This window comes from Sapajus apella, unplaced genomic scaffold (genome assembly GCF_009761245.1).
Source record: "Sapajus apella isolate SASKATOON/1434 unplaced genomic scaffold, GSC_monkey_1.0 scaffold82, whole genome shotgun sequence".
Taxonomy (NCBI): domain Eukaryota; kingdom Metazoa; phylum Chordata; class Mammalia; order Primates; family Cebidae; genus Sapajus; species Sapajus apella.
In genome coordinates, this window is record NW_022437022.1 from 5,945,387 (window position 1) to 5,961,324 (window position 15,938).

Below are 15,938 nucleotides of genomic sequence, written 5' to 3' on the forward strand. Positions count from 1 at the left end.
TTAGGGCGCAGGGATGCAACAGGATCAGGGAGAAAGGGGAGAGAAAGCATAGGCCACTTCTAGGGGGCCTTGTTTATTTTATCCTTGGCAGCTTCCCGAGCCAGATTGCCGAAGCGATTTCAAACGTGAAGCCAATTGAAGCACTTCCTTACACTAATTGGGAGGGGAAGGGAGTGACTCACGTTACACCGGCTCGCTCTCTCCTCTCGGCAACTGCTAACTTGTAGCTTTAAAAGGAAGTGACATGGGTGGGGAGAGACGTCAGCTGAGGACCACTTTTTTTTTTTTTTTTTTTTTTTTTCCTGAAGGGTCCACCCCATGGGTGGAGTCTCGCTTTTTCTTTCCAGTGTTGGCTGACTTAGAGCTCTTATAAACTAGTGGCAATTTCTGAACCCAGCCGGCTCCGTCTCCGCTTCTGGTTTCTAAGTTCATGTGCCACGGGCTGCCAGGAAGGAGGTATGTGCTCCGGGTGCTTTTCGCAGGCACCTTTCCCTCTGGGTGTGGCTGATGTTTGCATTCCTCCTCCTATCCTATTTTTCTCTCCTGGGCTGGATTTCCTTAGGACCTCTGGCAGGGGTAGGCTCCGGGGGAGGGAGAGTGCATTGTGGGCAGGGGAAAGGTGCGGGGGGCGCCTGGAGGGGGGCGGAGAGAGGCTCTGCTGGTACAAAAGGACCCTCGCTTTGTGCTGGGCCGGGTGAGCGTCCCTTTCCGGGCTGTGATTTCAAGCTGCTGTCCCTGGCTTAATTTACCCAGCCCCCCAGCCCCCTCCCGGGGCTAATGCATTTTCTCTGCCATAGGCGAAGCTGGGCGCGAGGGGGGTGAGGGGGATGGGTGGGGGGAATGTTCCTATTACATAGTGCTCTCTTTTGTGTCATGCAACATGTTCTTCCGTCGCTGACGTTTCTATGGCAACCACAAAAATACTACACAATATGCAGCCCTAATATACCTTGATTTATTTGTATTTCGTGTCTAGTTTGCAGCTTTCTGCGCGGCTCCTTGCTTTGGTTTGCTAACATCCAGCGTGGCTTGTGGCTACCCCTCCTCACTTGCATTTTGGTTTTTCCCTATCGCAGGAGGGCTGGGGAGGGGAGTTGTCAAGGAAACAGGCATTGGTAATTACCTCTTTATTTACCTAATTTTCGGCCTCTGAATTTCTCCATCATATCGAGGAATTAAAAAAGGAATGCTCTGATGTTTATGTAAGTCTTCAGTGTCTGGTCTTTTTTATAGAAAACCTAAACACTTCTCAAGATATGCTATTGATCCTGTGGTCAAGCTAAGGGGGAATTAATTCCTAACAGGAGGTGAGATCATTGAAATAAAGTTTTAGCATTGGAGAATTCGCACTGATAAATGCGTTATTGCCTGCCCAGGTTTGCTTTACAAGCCCAAATATTTAAAAGACGGGTCTTTGCTCTAGTCTGCGCTTGCTTAGCCCCGAATCTAAGTTGAATAAGTATGAGTAACAAACGGTCACTGCCGGGCAGGATTCTCCTTTTCTCGTTGTTTCATGCATTGTTCTTAGGTGGATTAGCCACGCTATTCACTCTCTTCAAGGTGAGGGCCCTTAGACTTTTTCTCTTTCAAAACTGTGGAAGGATTAACCCATCTGTGATTAGTCAGCCACTCTTAGTTGGAAAAAAGGTATCTTGAGAGAAGGGAGACTCTGTGCATGTGTGTGTGATTAGGGAAATTGGAGGTGGGCAGGGAGAACAGGCATGTCTTGAGTTCTACGTTAAAACGACTACAGCTTCTGAATGTTCTCCATGGGGAGAAAAATTGATTTCCAGAAAAAAATATGAAACAAGAGAAAATTGTTATCTACTTAGTAATAAGCAAAGCTAATCATAATTAGAATCAAATAACACCTCTCTTAGAAAGACATAGTCCCAATGGGCCTAGTAACAGGTACCGGCTAAACTGATGCTTTTATTCAGTACGTCTAAGGAAATGTTTGATAAGGGATACCATTCTTCCGATGGGCATCCCAAATAATTAGCCCTTATAACATAGGTAAGTAGTAATCCTATTCTTGATTCTTAAAATTATCTATAATTTAGGATAAAGGTGTGTGAAGGTCACTTAACCCTCATCAGACCTTCCAGCTTTAAAGCCAGAATCATTGCAGCTGGAGCAACCCTGCCATGTGGAAACATGAAGCATGCCAGGTGGTTTCAATGAGGTTGTGTTTGCCGCGATCCTTATCTAAATGTGCTGTCATCTGTGTCATAAAACCTGCTGTAGTGCAAGAGTTCTTAAGTAGTTCAGACAGAAAAGTTACCTGAAAATGGGGCAAAACAGCATGGCACAAAACAAACTAGAGCTACACGGAGTTAAAGACGAGAACTATCTAAAGGCGTGAAACACAGAAAAGTATTACTGAAAAGAATAAGACACTCATTCTGAAAAGCACATGTTAGTACACAGAGAAATGGTTGGATTGTGGGTGCTTGATGTCTGCAAAGAATTCTGGAAAGCAGCCAGGTTAAATGACTGCTTTTCTTGCCTGAAAATGGTCCTCAAGGACAGACTTGCCACATGACCTCCCGAAGCAGATTGACAGCATGTAAGTCAAAGTTTGTGATGTCAATTCCCTTGAGTTTCCAGACTCAGAAATTTCACAGCAAAAAGCGTAATGGAATAGAATTCAAAGGAAAAAGAGCAGGACTTCCTCGGAAGCATAGCCAAAACAAAACAACAAAACCCCAAACCCAATAAATAAAAGACTTTCTGATATTCAGATCCTGAGTAGAGGTTAAAATAGTTAGCAGCTTTGGCCTGGGGAAGGTAAGTGGAGCTGTGAGTATAAAGTAAGTGCAGGATCCCATGAAAGAGGCTGACCTAGGCGACTCGGTGAGAATGAGTCAGTTGTCACTGTGTTGGAATTTCACTGTCTGCAAAGCTCTGAACTCGGTGCTGTGAAGTGGGTGAAGAAGGCAGCAGTTATAGTCTGTGCTATCAAGTTTAAAATCCACCAAACACGTGGCGGAAAGAAGTGATGAGCACACAGCTGGAAAGAAGAGGTAACAGCCAGTTAAGGAGATGCAGTTTGTGCGAAAATTCTATTGGGAGAGTTTTGATCCTCCTGTTGAAGTTTTACAGGATAAGCGGCGGACAGTTCAAGGGAAGAAGGAGAGGGTGTCCTAGATAGCAAAGATGGGTGATAAGACATGAATCATGGTTCGGGGTTCTTTTTTTTTTTTTTTTTAAATATGGAGTCTGGCTCTGTCACCCAGGCTGGAGTGCAACGGTGCAGTCTCAGCGATTGCAACCTCTGCTTCCCAGGTTCAAGCAATTCTCCTGCCTCAGCCTCCCGAGTAGCTGGGATTACAGGTGCCCACCACCATGCCTGGCTAATTTTTGTTATTGTTAGTAGAGACCAGTGTTTGACCATGTTGGCCAGGTGGTTCTTGAACTCCTGACCTCAGGCGATCCACCCTGCTTAAAGTGCTGGGATTACAGGCGTGACCCATTGCACCTGGCTGGTTCAGGGTTCTTAACTCCAGGCAGGGAGAAGTCAGTGTTTAGTGTAGAAATAGAGCAGGTATACTCTGTGCTGGTTGAAAGCTTAAGTAGATGTACATTTGGAGACAGAAGTTTTTCTTAATCAGAAAAACTGTTAGAAGAAAGACTGAACAGAAGCTAGAATCCTTCCTAATCCAATACTTTTTTAGCTTCAGCTTAACAACAAAAGGCCAGACTTTAAACAGGTAGGAAACTGGGGAAGAGGGAATGGGTAACTCACCTAGAATGTTATCCTCATAATTCCTGCCATCGTCATTGTTTTACATTATGGGATGGTCAAATGAGGGTTTGGTAAATGTCACACATTTTGTGCAATCTTCTTTGTTCTGGAAAGATCTGTTGGTTATGGGACAAAGCTGCATTCACATTTCTTTCTTTCTTTCTTTTTTTTTTTTTGAGATGAAGTCACGCTTTGTCACTCAGGTTGGGAGTACAGTGGTGCGATCTCGGCTCACTACAACCTCTACTTCCTGGGTTCAAGTGATTCTCCTGCCTCAGCCTCCCGAGTAGCTGCGATCACAGACAGTGGCACACTCAGCTAATTTTTTTTTTTTTTTTTTGGTATATTTAATAGGAATAGGGATGCACCATATTGGCCAGGCTGGTCTCGAACTCCTGACCTCAGGTGATCCATCTGCCTCAGCCTCCCAGAGTGCTGGGACTACAGGCATGAGCCACCATTCCTGGTACGCATTCATATTTCTGACTGGTGTTTGACATCTAAGTCTTTGGAGAAACATCTTTCATCACTCATATGTTAAAATATAATAGTCATAATAGCCATCTAACATTTCCTAGAGCTTGGGCAAACTTAAATTCATTATTCTTTGTGTAAGACAGAATCCATTTGGAAAGGAAGTGCTGGAGCTCTGAAACCTGGCCTCAAGCATGGGCTTGGGAGGGTCTGCAGTCACTGCCAGGCTGTAGCAAAGAGAAAGCTTCAAGCATGACTCTTTCTTTCAACAGATGCGTATTATGTGTCTAATATGTGTCAGGTCCCACAGAGGCAACTGTGAGCACAACAAGATACAGTTCACATAGTTGTAGTTTTCAAATGTCTGAAGGGCTTCTAAGGGAAATCCCGTGACTGGCTGATTTCCATTTTCTTCTAGTGACTGAATAAGAGGAAATATCTTAAAAGGAGTACCATTTTTTTTTTTAGCATTATCATGGGACAATCCATCTAATCTGTCTGCTTTTCCATGGCGCACTCTTGCTCCGCTAAGATTTCCCATTGGTTTATTTTTTGTCTTTATCCTGTTCCTCCAACCTAGCTTGCGCTACTTCTTCCTTTGATCCTGTTTACTTTTTAGTCAGCATGCCTTCATCCATTCACACATACATGATACATCCATCTGTCCTCCATCCGTCCACCCATCCCTTCATTTATTCCACAAAAGTGTTGACTATCATGTCTCAGGCACTATATATTATGGATATAGCAATAAATGGGAAGCCAGTTTTTCCTTAAAGAAGCTTAGGAACTATCAGGAAGACAATGTGGAAACAGCTTCTTAAACCCGGGGGTATTACTTTGGTATTTTTATTTTTTGAGGCAGGGGCTTACTTTGTCACCCAGCCTGGAGTGTCAGGATGCCATCACGGCTCACTGCAACCTCTAACTGCTAAGCTCCAGCAGTCCTGCCTCAGCTCCACCTTAGCAGCTGGGACTACAGGTGTGAGCCACTGTTCCTGGCCTGAGGGTATTACGTCTAACAGAAGCATTTATTAGCTAATGAAACAGGATACTTCTTTCATTGAACAATTTTACAAATTGTTCACACACAGCATAAACTCTGCTGGGTAGGGAGGGAGTAAGCGGTTAGCTGTTGACTGTTCTCCGTTTTATATATATTTTTTGTATCTTCCATACTAGGTGAGCATAAGGATTGTAAACATTTGTTAATTAACTAAATGGGATGAGTGCAATTTCTAACTCTGGAGACACAGGAAGAGAAGTCTTGTGTATTCTCTTTCTGAAAGAACAAGCTGAGGGAGAGAATCTCTCAAGGTTCCCTTTCATAGTGAATTACTCATAGATTTCCACGCGACAATAGCTCCCCCCAGATCAACTCAAAGTATAGCATTTTAAAAAAGAAAAACTACCCGCATCCAATTACATACCCAAATACATACATTCAGTTTACTGAATATCTTCACGTGCTTTGGAGCTGATTTCCTGTAATACACTGCAAATCTGTATCTTGTTCTGATAAAAAACAATTGGGTTTCAACCCCCTAGACTTTTCAGTCTTTTTAAATTTTTTTTTTTTTTTAAACAGTCTTGCTCTGTCGCCAGGCTGGAGTGCAGTGACATGATCTCAACTCACTGCAACTTCTGCCTCCTGGATTCAAGTGATTTTCCTGCCTCAGCCTCCCGAATAGCTGGGACTACAGGTGCGCACCACCACGCCCAGCTAATTTTTGTATTTTTAGTAGAGACGGGGTTTCACCATGTTGGCCAAAATAGCCTTGATCTCTTGACCTTGTGATCCACCTGCCTCAGCCTCCCAAAGTGCTGGGGCTACAGGCGAGAGCCTCTGCACCCAGCCAGCTTTCAGTCTTACATAGTAACAACAGTGCATCCAGACACTAGCGGAGGCTCTAGATATCTGGCACAAAGAGTGTTGGGACCTCATTGCAGCACTTTGTTTCTGTTTTCTGATGTCATGAAGCTCTTCTTAGTAGAACTGTTTTCCCCCCACTTAAGTTCCACTATCAGTCTGGAAATTATATGGGCAACATGACAAAGTTTCTCTGGGAAGCCACACTCCTCTGCTTGGCTGACCTTGGGAGAAAACATTTAACAAGTTCTTTTTCTTGTTTATTTTAAACTCGGATGCTATCGGCCTGAAGCTGCTCCCAATAACTCTGGTTGGTACAGGCATCTCCACTCTGCTTAGGTTAAACATCGTAACTACTTCATGGTCATTTCTGTGTAGGCTCCTCCAAGACGAGAGGTGCATTTTGAATTTTATGATAGTTTGAAGCCAGACATTAAGATTCCTTTAGGGAGAGGGGAACGACACACCAGGATCTGTTGGAGAGTTGGGTGAGGGGAGGGAAGTTCGAGGATGGGTCAACAGGTGCAGCAAACCACCATGGCACATGTATACCTAGGTAATAGACCTGCACGCTCTGCACATATATCCCATTTTTTGTTTTTTTGTTTTTTTTAGAAGAAAAAACAATTCCTATAGGAGATGATACCTCAGTCTAGCATATGCCAGGTAACCTGCAGAGGCCATAAGAGACACTGAGGCGACTGGCTGGCCTTCAGGACATGTAAGAATGATGACAGGCTGCCTCGACTGAGGGCTTCCTATGTGCCCGTACATAGACTTTACATTTATTAACTCATTTTATCCTCATAACAAAGCTAGCCTGTGAAGACTCCCGTCACATTCCATTTTACAGAGAGAGAGAGTAAAAGTGAGGGAGATTAAGCAACTCAGCTAGATCATGGGAAGTGGCAGAGCTGAGATGCGAACCCAGATCACCTGTGCTCTGCTTTCCGTGCATCTTCGCACCTTGCCACAGCGCGTCCCACTGTCCAGCTCCCATGCCCAGTGCAGGGCCCGGCACTTAACAGATGTGTGGTAAATTTGGTTTTTAGTTTTGTTTAAAATGTTCAAAGTCAGACCAGTCTTTTTTTTAAGAGGCCGCTCTCACTTTGTTGCCCAAGCTGGCCTTGAATTCCTGGGCTCAAGTGATCATCCTGCGTCAGCTTCCTGAGTGGCTGGGACTCCAGGTGTGCACCACCATGCCCGGCTATTATTTTTCTTTTTTCTTTTTTTGAGACAGAGTTTTGTTCTTGTGCCCAGGCTGGAGTGCAATGGCACAGTCTTGGCTCACCACAACCCCCACCTCCCGGGTTCAAGCGATTGTCCCGCCGCAGCCTACTGAGTAGCTAGGACTACAGGGGTGCACCACCATGCCCGGTTAATTTTTTTTTTTATTTCTATATTTTTAATAGAGATGGGGTTTCACTGTGTTGGCCAGCCAGATCTCGAACTCCTGACCTCAAGCAGTCTGCCTGCTGCAGCCTCCCAGAGTGCTGGGGTTATAGGTGTGAGCCACTGCACCTGGCCCCCAGCTAATATTTTTCAAATAACGAACAAATCTGTATTGTGTAGACCTTCCCCTTGCATGCCTTTCATCCTAGTTTTTGAGAGTAACAAATTTACTGCAAGAAAGAGCAGTATTTTAGAACGTGGAGAAAAACTAACAGCAGTGCTTTATAAGACAAGTGATTATAGTTTTCAGGGAGTGTTGTTTTGACTGTGGTTTAGCCAGAGACAAATGGTGGGGGAAGGGAAAGGGCCTTGGGATTAAAACCATCCTAGTGACAGTGCAGTACATACATTAAATTAAAGATGATCCCTTCTCAAAACCAATGTTTAACCAAGGATTGAACTTGACTGAGCAGCTGCTCTCAAGGATGCCTGTGGTGGCTGCTCTAAGAGTTCCCAAGGCAGTGGGTGATGGGAGTCAGAGGCTTCTGCTCTTCAGTGGACTTTCCACAAATCCATCACTGAGCTTAAAGGCAGATTGTTATCTGCAAAGACCCTGCCAGCGCTTGTGTTAGATGAACTCTGAAATGAGAATGGGAGACGTGAATTGATCCTGGAGTGAAGTTTGGTCTGTTGCCCACCTCCATGGCTCCCTGTGAGCTGTCAGTCATCTGTGGGCAGAGGTTAACCCTGGCGGATGAAATTTTAGAGAATTCTCTGTCCATAGCAAGCACGTCTTCTTCCCAGGATACTGCAACCCTCAGCAGACAATCAATGCAATCATCTTGGACTGTATCCTGCCTCCCAGGAGTATCAGGCTCATTTCTTTTCTTGTCTCTTTTCTGCTGGGGGAAGGGCAGGTTGCAAGGCGGGTGGTGAGCAGATTCCTCGGCCTCATGTGTGGGTAGCGTGCAAAGGAACCATTTCTATGCCTGTGAGTCCTTTTCTAGCATTTGCCTCCAGCCTCTGCTTTCCTGACGCTCCACCGCCACCCCATTCATCCTTCATAAAACAGTCACTCTTTCTAGATGCATCATGACATTCCATGACAATGATCACAGTGCTTTCTTCATAACTGCACTGGGTGGTCACTGATGGCATGGAGGTGCCATCGCGCCATTCGTAGCACAGAGCAGAGTACCCAGCACTGAATGTATGTTGTGACCCAGAGGAGAGATGGGCACAGGTCGTCAGGTGGTTGGGATTGCCGCATCGCTGGCCTCTGGCCAGGGCCTCAAGGGTGACATTCCTTGAGGGCGAGGAGTTTCTCAGCCTCTATGTGGCAGAGCCCGAGCTGTGCAGAATGGGATGCTCAGCCACATTCCTGGCCTCTGCCCATTACATGCCAGGAGTAGTCACCCCATGCCTAGTGGTGACAGCCAAAAATCACCTGGAGGGACAAACTTGCCCACAACTGAGAACCACTGCTTTAGGGGGACTTCTTGGCTCTGTCAGGGACACTCGGGAATCTGGTCAGTCTGATCAAAGCAAACCCATTTCTGAGGATGAATGGGTCCCCAACCAAAGAGGCAATTCATTAACTTGAATGAAGACATACTGTACATGGGAACTGAGAGATAACAGTAAACCAAGTTAGAAGTGACACGTGGCCATAAAGTATTCAAATATTTAGTGCCTTCTGCCCTGATAAGTCTGCATGGGGGTTGTGGGCAGCCAGGCAGCCCAGTGGAGCGAGAACTGGGAGAGGCTCGATGGTCTGATGGGGCCCCTTCTACACCCATATCTGTACAGATAGGCCCTCCTCGTCCTGCTCCCCACCCCCCAGCCTAGGGAGCCTCCTTCCCAAACCTCCCTGGAGTGAACAGATGAACATATCTCAAGAGAATTCTGCTGCTGCCACCTAGGGATTTCCTTCCTGTTTCCATGACCTTCACAGAGAGCGATACACCACTGCCATCCAGTAGTGGCTACTAATCCAGCACCCAGGTCTCACTAGTGTGAATTTGCCTCCTGGCACCCGTCCCCACAGTTGCTGGTGTTTCAAGCCTTTCTTTCCCTTCCCATCCCTGGTGCTTCGCACTTGCTGTCTTGACCTTGACCTCTGTCCCAGGACCAGCACCCTGCCCTGCCTCAGGTGAGGCCTTGGCTCCCCAGCCCTGGGGGACTCTAGGGATCTGTAACTAGCCCTGGGGGACCCTAAGAGTTCCATAACTGCTGTGTCCCTCCCTTTTATCTTCCCATCTCCCTTCTCCCTTTTAGGATCTCAGAGGTCGACAGAAGTAGGGCCAGTCTGTTATTCTAACTCTCTACCCAATTCCAGAATCCCCTTACAATGTTTTTTATTTTCTTTCTTTCTTTTTTTTTTTTTCTTTTGAGACAGAGTCTCACTCTGTCACCAGGCTGGAGTACAATGGCACGATCTCGGCTTACTGCAATCTCTGCCTCCTGGGTTCAAGTGAGTCTCCTGCCTCAGTCTCCCGAATAGCTGGGACTACAGGCATGCACCACCATGCCCAGCTGATTTTTGTATTTTTAGTAGAGATGGGGTTTCACCATGTTGGTCAGGATGGTCTTGATCTCTTGACCTCATAATCCACCTGCCTTGGCCTCCCAAAGTACTGGGATTACAGGCGTGAGCCACCGTGCCCAGCCTCCCTTACAACGTTTCTTATGGAACCCATGTATTCTGTCCACGAGAATACAAAGAGGAAGCTGACCCCACCAGTGCCTTCGAGGAGCATGCAGCCCGGAGGGCGAGAAGGAAACCTCAGTGAGGGTCCCCACGCAGGGCAGGAACGGTGCGGGCACAGCAAAGGGAATGCCTCACCACCCCTGCCCAGTCTGGGCTTTCTGAGCTACTTGCTAGAGAACAGCCCCCGAGTTAGGTCTGGAAGTGGGGAGTATGGGTCCCAGTGTGCATGCTTATCAGGGAGTGCCAGAGACCAGAGGAGTGGGCTGGTGGGTGAGGCGGGACAGGCGGGAGGCGGGAGCGTTCCTGGACCACGGAGGAATGAGGTGGGCTGGTACAGCAGGAGGCAGAGAGAGGCTGAGGGTCCTGCAGCTCTGGGAGGGGAGGCGCAAGCCTGAAAGCCAGCAGGCTTTGGTAACTTGTATGGAGGGTGTCTTTGACACCCTGAGGTAGTAGATACTGGGCGGGGGGAAGCTCATTTTCCAATGATATCCTTCCCAAATGGTCACTTACCATATTGCACCTTAGAATGTAATCATCTGTGTACTTTATAACAACACGTGTTACGCACTTAGGAGCTGCCTGCTTTGCATAGCATCTCTCATTTCAGGCTGACCCCAACCCTATGGTTTGCAAATTATTTTCTCTAATCTAATTTGAAACTGAGGCACAGAGCTAGGAATACCTGAGCACACTGTGATTTTACTCTCCAGATATTGGAACAGAATCACTTTGACTTGCATTTCATATCTTGCCTTTCCTGAAATTTTCCTGAATTTTCTTTTAGGGTGAGAAGACTTCCCATTGTTTCAAAATGTGCAGAAACTCCCTAGCTCAGCCCCCACAAATCATGTGGAAAACTAGAAGTTACTTAAGACCAAATGATGTCATGAAAATGTGGTGTCACTAAAATCTTCATTTGGCTTCCATCTCTAGAGGAATAATTTTAGAGAACTATCTAAAGGGTTAAAGTTTGAGAGGAGGTGGGGAGAGAGAACCAGAGAGACATTTAAAATATGCCTGTTCTTTTTTTTTTTTTTTTTTTTTTTTTTCCGAGATGGAGTCTCGCTCTGTTGCCCAGGTTGGAGTGCAGTTGTGGAATCTTGGTTCACTGCAACCTCCACCTCCCAGGTTCAAGTGATTTTCCTGCCTCAACCTCCCCTGCCTCAATCCCCAGTAGCTGGGATTACAGGTGCCTGCCACCATGCCCGGCTAATTTTTTGTATTTTTAGTAGAGACAGGGTTTCACCATGTTGGCCAGGCTGAGATTACAGGCATGAGCCACCGTGCCCACCCTGTTTGTGTTTTTAAAGAGATCCTGGTCTTCAGTAGCTCCTTTACAGCTTTCCTTACCAGGGAAAACGCACCTTCCTTAAGCAGGTGCTTGCAAGGTCGCGACTTGGCTGTGCCCTGTGACTGCCAGCCTGCCTCCACCTGCCATTTCCTAAAAATGTTCAGTCTGTCCAGGCAGGGGAAGGATTTACAGCCTCCAGTGGGGGATCTTTCCACGCATGAAACCCTGGAGACGGGACCTGCCTCCTTCGGACCCTCCCTGTGAGCCACTAGACTGGGGGTACTGGGGGGCTGTGGGTAGCATCGCAGCATTGAGGGAGCAGGGCTGGGAGGCAGCTGGGCTTGGCCCCCAGCACAGCCCCCTCCGTGCCATCCGTGGGACCTTGGACTCACTGAGACCGGGGCTCCTCTTGGTGTGAGTTGGCCTGGCGCATCCTGTGTCCCTGTGAGTGCGGCCCTGTTCCCTGACCTGGCCAGCGAAGAGTCCAGGGTGGATGCCAAGGTCTTAGCCGAGGCGCGTCTGCGGGGGTGACTTTACGGTGAACAAGGGGTGTCCAGAGCGTGGGGGGACTCGGCCGTCTCAGGCAGCTTTGTTGCCGAAACAGCCAAGGGAAAAGAAGTTTTTAAAAGTTAAAACACGCATGAATATGCCATGATGTAATACACAACATTTATGTGAACTTTTCAGACGAAGCGGAAGACTTCCACAGTAGACTGTCTGGGTACCTCGGGGGCGCAGCTTCGGGCTCACTCAGGCTCCCTGCTGAAGGGAAACCTTCTGTGGGAACTTTTGAGAAGGAAACAGAGCTGAGTGCTCTCTAAGGGACTCTTTCTGGGAAGGACGGCAGTTTTAGGTTCCTGCTTGGTTTTTGCCCTGCCCCTCCCCCACCACCCATCCCCCAATGGTGGCTGGGCATCTTGGTGGTGGGATGGGGTGGGGAAGGGCAGGCAGGTGTGAGTAACAACCCCCTCCCCACTCCTGAGAATATGCCTGCCTTTGTTCTTTTTCCTTCTCTGTCTCTTCTGGTAGTCTGATGGATGGATGGATGGAGGGTGGCTTGGGTCTGCCTTTTCGGCCTCTGGTCACCCGCCTTGGTGGGCCTTCCCTCGCTTTCACTGAAATGGCCTGGCTGCTCTGCTCCTTCTGGCCTCTCTTCCTCTGCCATTCCCTGGAGAGGAGGACTGGCCGCCTCAGCTCTCGGCTTGCTGGCATCTTTCATCAGCACTGTTGATGACGCTATCCTCCCGTTCCTAGAGGTTTCTTTTACTGGAGCTATCTTTTGAAGTCGAAACAAAAGAGGCATGTGAAATTAGCCAGTTCAAATCCCAAGAAGCTACCCAAAGGGCAGCCCTCACTATGAGGGTCTCACTCCCCCTTGGAACTGAAGAATAATCGGACCCAAACCTTCTGAGTGAAGGAAGAAGTGGGGCTGGAGCTTGCAGTCCGTCAGAAGAGGAGAGCCCGGCCCCTAACAGCCCCAGTAAGCCCATGTTGTTGTTGTTTTCCTGAGGCAGAGTCTCGCTCTGTCACTCAGGCTGGAGTGCAGTGGTGTGATCTCAGCTCACTGCAATCTCCGCCTCCTGGGTTCAAGCCATTCTCTTGTCTCAGCCTCCTGAATAGCTGGGATTACAGGCAAGCGCCACCATGCCCAGCTAATTTTTGTATTTTTAGTAGAGATGGGGGTTTCGCCATATTGGCCAGGCTGGTCCCCAACTCCTGACCTCATGATCCGCCTGCCTCGTGATCCACCCGCCTCAGCCTCCCAAAGTGCTGGTGAGATTACAGGTGTGAGCCGCTGCGCTCGGCCAATCCCTTGTTTTTATAGTAAGACGTTGGAGGAGGAACTCTGGGCTGGGGCCTCTGTCCAGGGGCAATTAAAGCAAGTTTTATTTGCTACGAGAAAATAATGAGGAGGGGTGGTGGCCTCTTTGTGTGTGTGTGTGTGTGTGTGTGTGTGTGTGTGTGTGTGTGTGTCTGTCTGTCTCTTAATAAAAACCATGGTATTAAGTATGGCCATGAAGTGTCACTCGACCAAACATTTCACAGTAATCATTAAAAATGGAAATAGTATATAAATTAGTGCAACCATTGTGGAAGACAGTGTGGCGATTCCTCAAGGACCTAGAAATAGAAATCCCATTTGACCCAGCAATCCCATTACTGGGTATATATCCAAAGGATTACAAATCGTTCTACTATAAGGACACGTGCACACGAATGTTCATTGCAGCACTGTTTACAATAGCAAAGACCTGGAACCAACCCAAATGCCCATCGACGATAGACTGGATAGGGAAAATGTGGCACATATACACCATGGAATATTATGCAGCCATCAGAAACGATGAGTTTGGGTCCTTTGTAGGGACATGGATGAACCTGGAAACCATCATTCTCAGCAAACTGACAGAAGAGCAGAAGATCAAACACCGCATGTTCTCACTCATAGGCGGGTGTTGAACAATGAGAACACATGGACACAGGGAGGGGAGCACTACACACTGGGGTCAGTTGGGGGGAAATAGGGGAGGGACGGTGGGGGGTGGGAAGCTGGGGAGAGATAGCAAGGGGAGAAATGCCAGATGTAGGTGATGGGGAGGAAGGCAGCAAATCACACTGCCACGTGTGTTCCTATGCAACAATTTTGCATGTTCTTCACATGTACCCCAAAATGTAAAATGCAATAAAATAAATGGGAAAAAAAAAAATTAGGCGCTACCCATGAAGAAAAAAAAAAAAAAAATGGAAATAGTACTGTAAGTTATTGAGGTGCTGAGGTCTGCACATAAGCAGTACGACCATCCATGTGAAATTCGTAATGGAATACTCATGCGATGCAGGGAAGGGGATTGGCATGATGAGACGGGGCCTGTTGAAAGTGGGGAAGGGTGACTGGGGAATCTTATTATCTAATTCAGGTGAAGCTAGCAAGTCTGCTGAAATATGTCACCCACTTTAGAGATGATGTCACCTATACTGAGGTAGGGACAGACTCAACCATGTGGAACACAGCCCCATATCTGAAGTATGAAGTGAAAAAAATTATAATCAATATGTCTACGTGTCTTATTAGGCTTTTTGCTTGTTTGTTTGTTGGGTTTTTATGAGACAGGCTCTAACTTTGTTGGCAGGCTGGGGTGCAGTGGTGCGATCGTGGCTCACTATAGCCTCTGCCTCCTGGCCCAAGTGATCTTCCCACCTACGCCTCCCGAGTACTGTAACCACAGGCGTGCAACACCATGCCTAGCTAAGTTTTTAATTGTTTTAGATGGTATCTCACTGTGTTTTCCAGGTTGGGCTCAAGTGATCTTCCTGCCTTGGCCTTCTAAAGTACTGGGATTGTAGGTGTAAGCTACTGTGCCTGGCCATTTCATGAAGCTTAATCTGAGTTTACCCTCAACCTGCTTACACTGCATGTGTAATGCTCAAGTTGCAAGCTTAACAAGCTTGGTCGTCTGGTTTTCCAAGTAAATTGTGGAAAAGCAGTGATTGACAGCCAGGTTAAAAAAGAAAGAACAGGCACCTTAAACAATGGCTCATCACTGAGATGCTCACGAATCACAGCAGCAGGACAGTCTGGAAGCGTCCACGTGAACTGCCCTTCACTCTGTTAACTGAGGCAGGAATGTCTGAACGGCACTAGAAAGACTGCCAGCAAAAGCAAATACATGCTCTGTCTGCTTTATCACTTATCAATTTAAGTGATACATTTTAGCATTCCAGAGAGTTCTTTCGTTCAAAACACTTTGTCCCCTGCTTTCACAGGTGAGGAAGGAGGTGGCTGTGGGTGTGAGTCAAGATGGACTGATGGCCGCTGCCTGCAGTAGCCTTCCCTTCTGGGAAGCTGAGCTCTGAGCTGGGCTTTGAAGCATGGAAATGGAGTCTTTCCGGACAGTGACTGAAATGGAGGGAATGGGAGGTCAACCCAAGGAAATAAAAGCGAGCTGGCCATGGCTGGGTGCAATGACTCATGCCTGTAATCCCAGCATGTCGGGAGGCCGAGGCAAAGAGGACCACCTAAGGCCGAGTGTTTGAGGACAGATGGGGCAATGTAGCAAGACCCCATCTTTAAAAAAATGTTTTTTGACTCACAGCAGTAAACAATCTACAAACATTTTTAAAGAAATTAGATGTGGTTCGTGACTAATGCCAGTCACTTTGGAGGCTGAGGCAGGAGGATTACTTGACCCCAGAAGATCAAGCCTGCAGTGAGCCATGCTCATGCCACTGCACTCTAGTCTGGGCAACAGAGCAAGACACTGTCTCTTTTAATTTTTTAAAAAAGATGGGAGACTGAGGCAGGGGAATCACTTCAACCCAGGAGGTGGAGGTTGCAGTGAGCCAGGATGACACCATTGCACTCCAGCCCTGGTGACAGTGCGGGACTCCATCTCAAAAAAAAAAAAAAAAAAAAATTGAGCTAATGTAGAGGCAGCTGTGGGAACCTCACACA

General features: G+C 47.3%; 1 protein-coding gene across 2 annotated transcripts in view; it reads left to right on the top strand.

The window, feature by feature from the left end:
• The first annotated feature begins 216 nt into the window (after window positions 1-216).
• The window catches only part of AGPAT4 (1-acylglycerol-3-phosphate O-acyltransferase 4), a 132,630-nt gene continuing 116,908 nt past the window's right edge, over window positions 217-15,938 (top strand). For both annotated transcript variants that reach the window (XM_032253128.1, XM_032253129.1), the window contains exon 1: window positions 217-456. The gene's annotated coding sequence lies outside the window, so the exon portion shown is untranslated. The remainder of the gene's footprint in view (window positions 457-15,938) is intronic.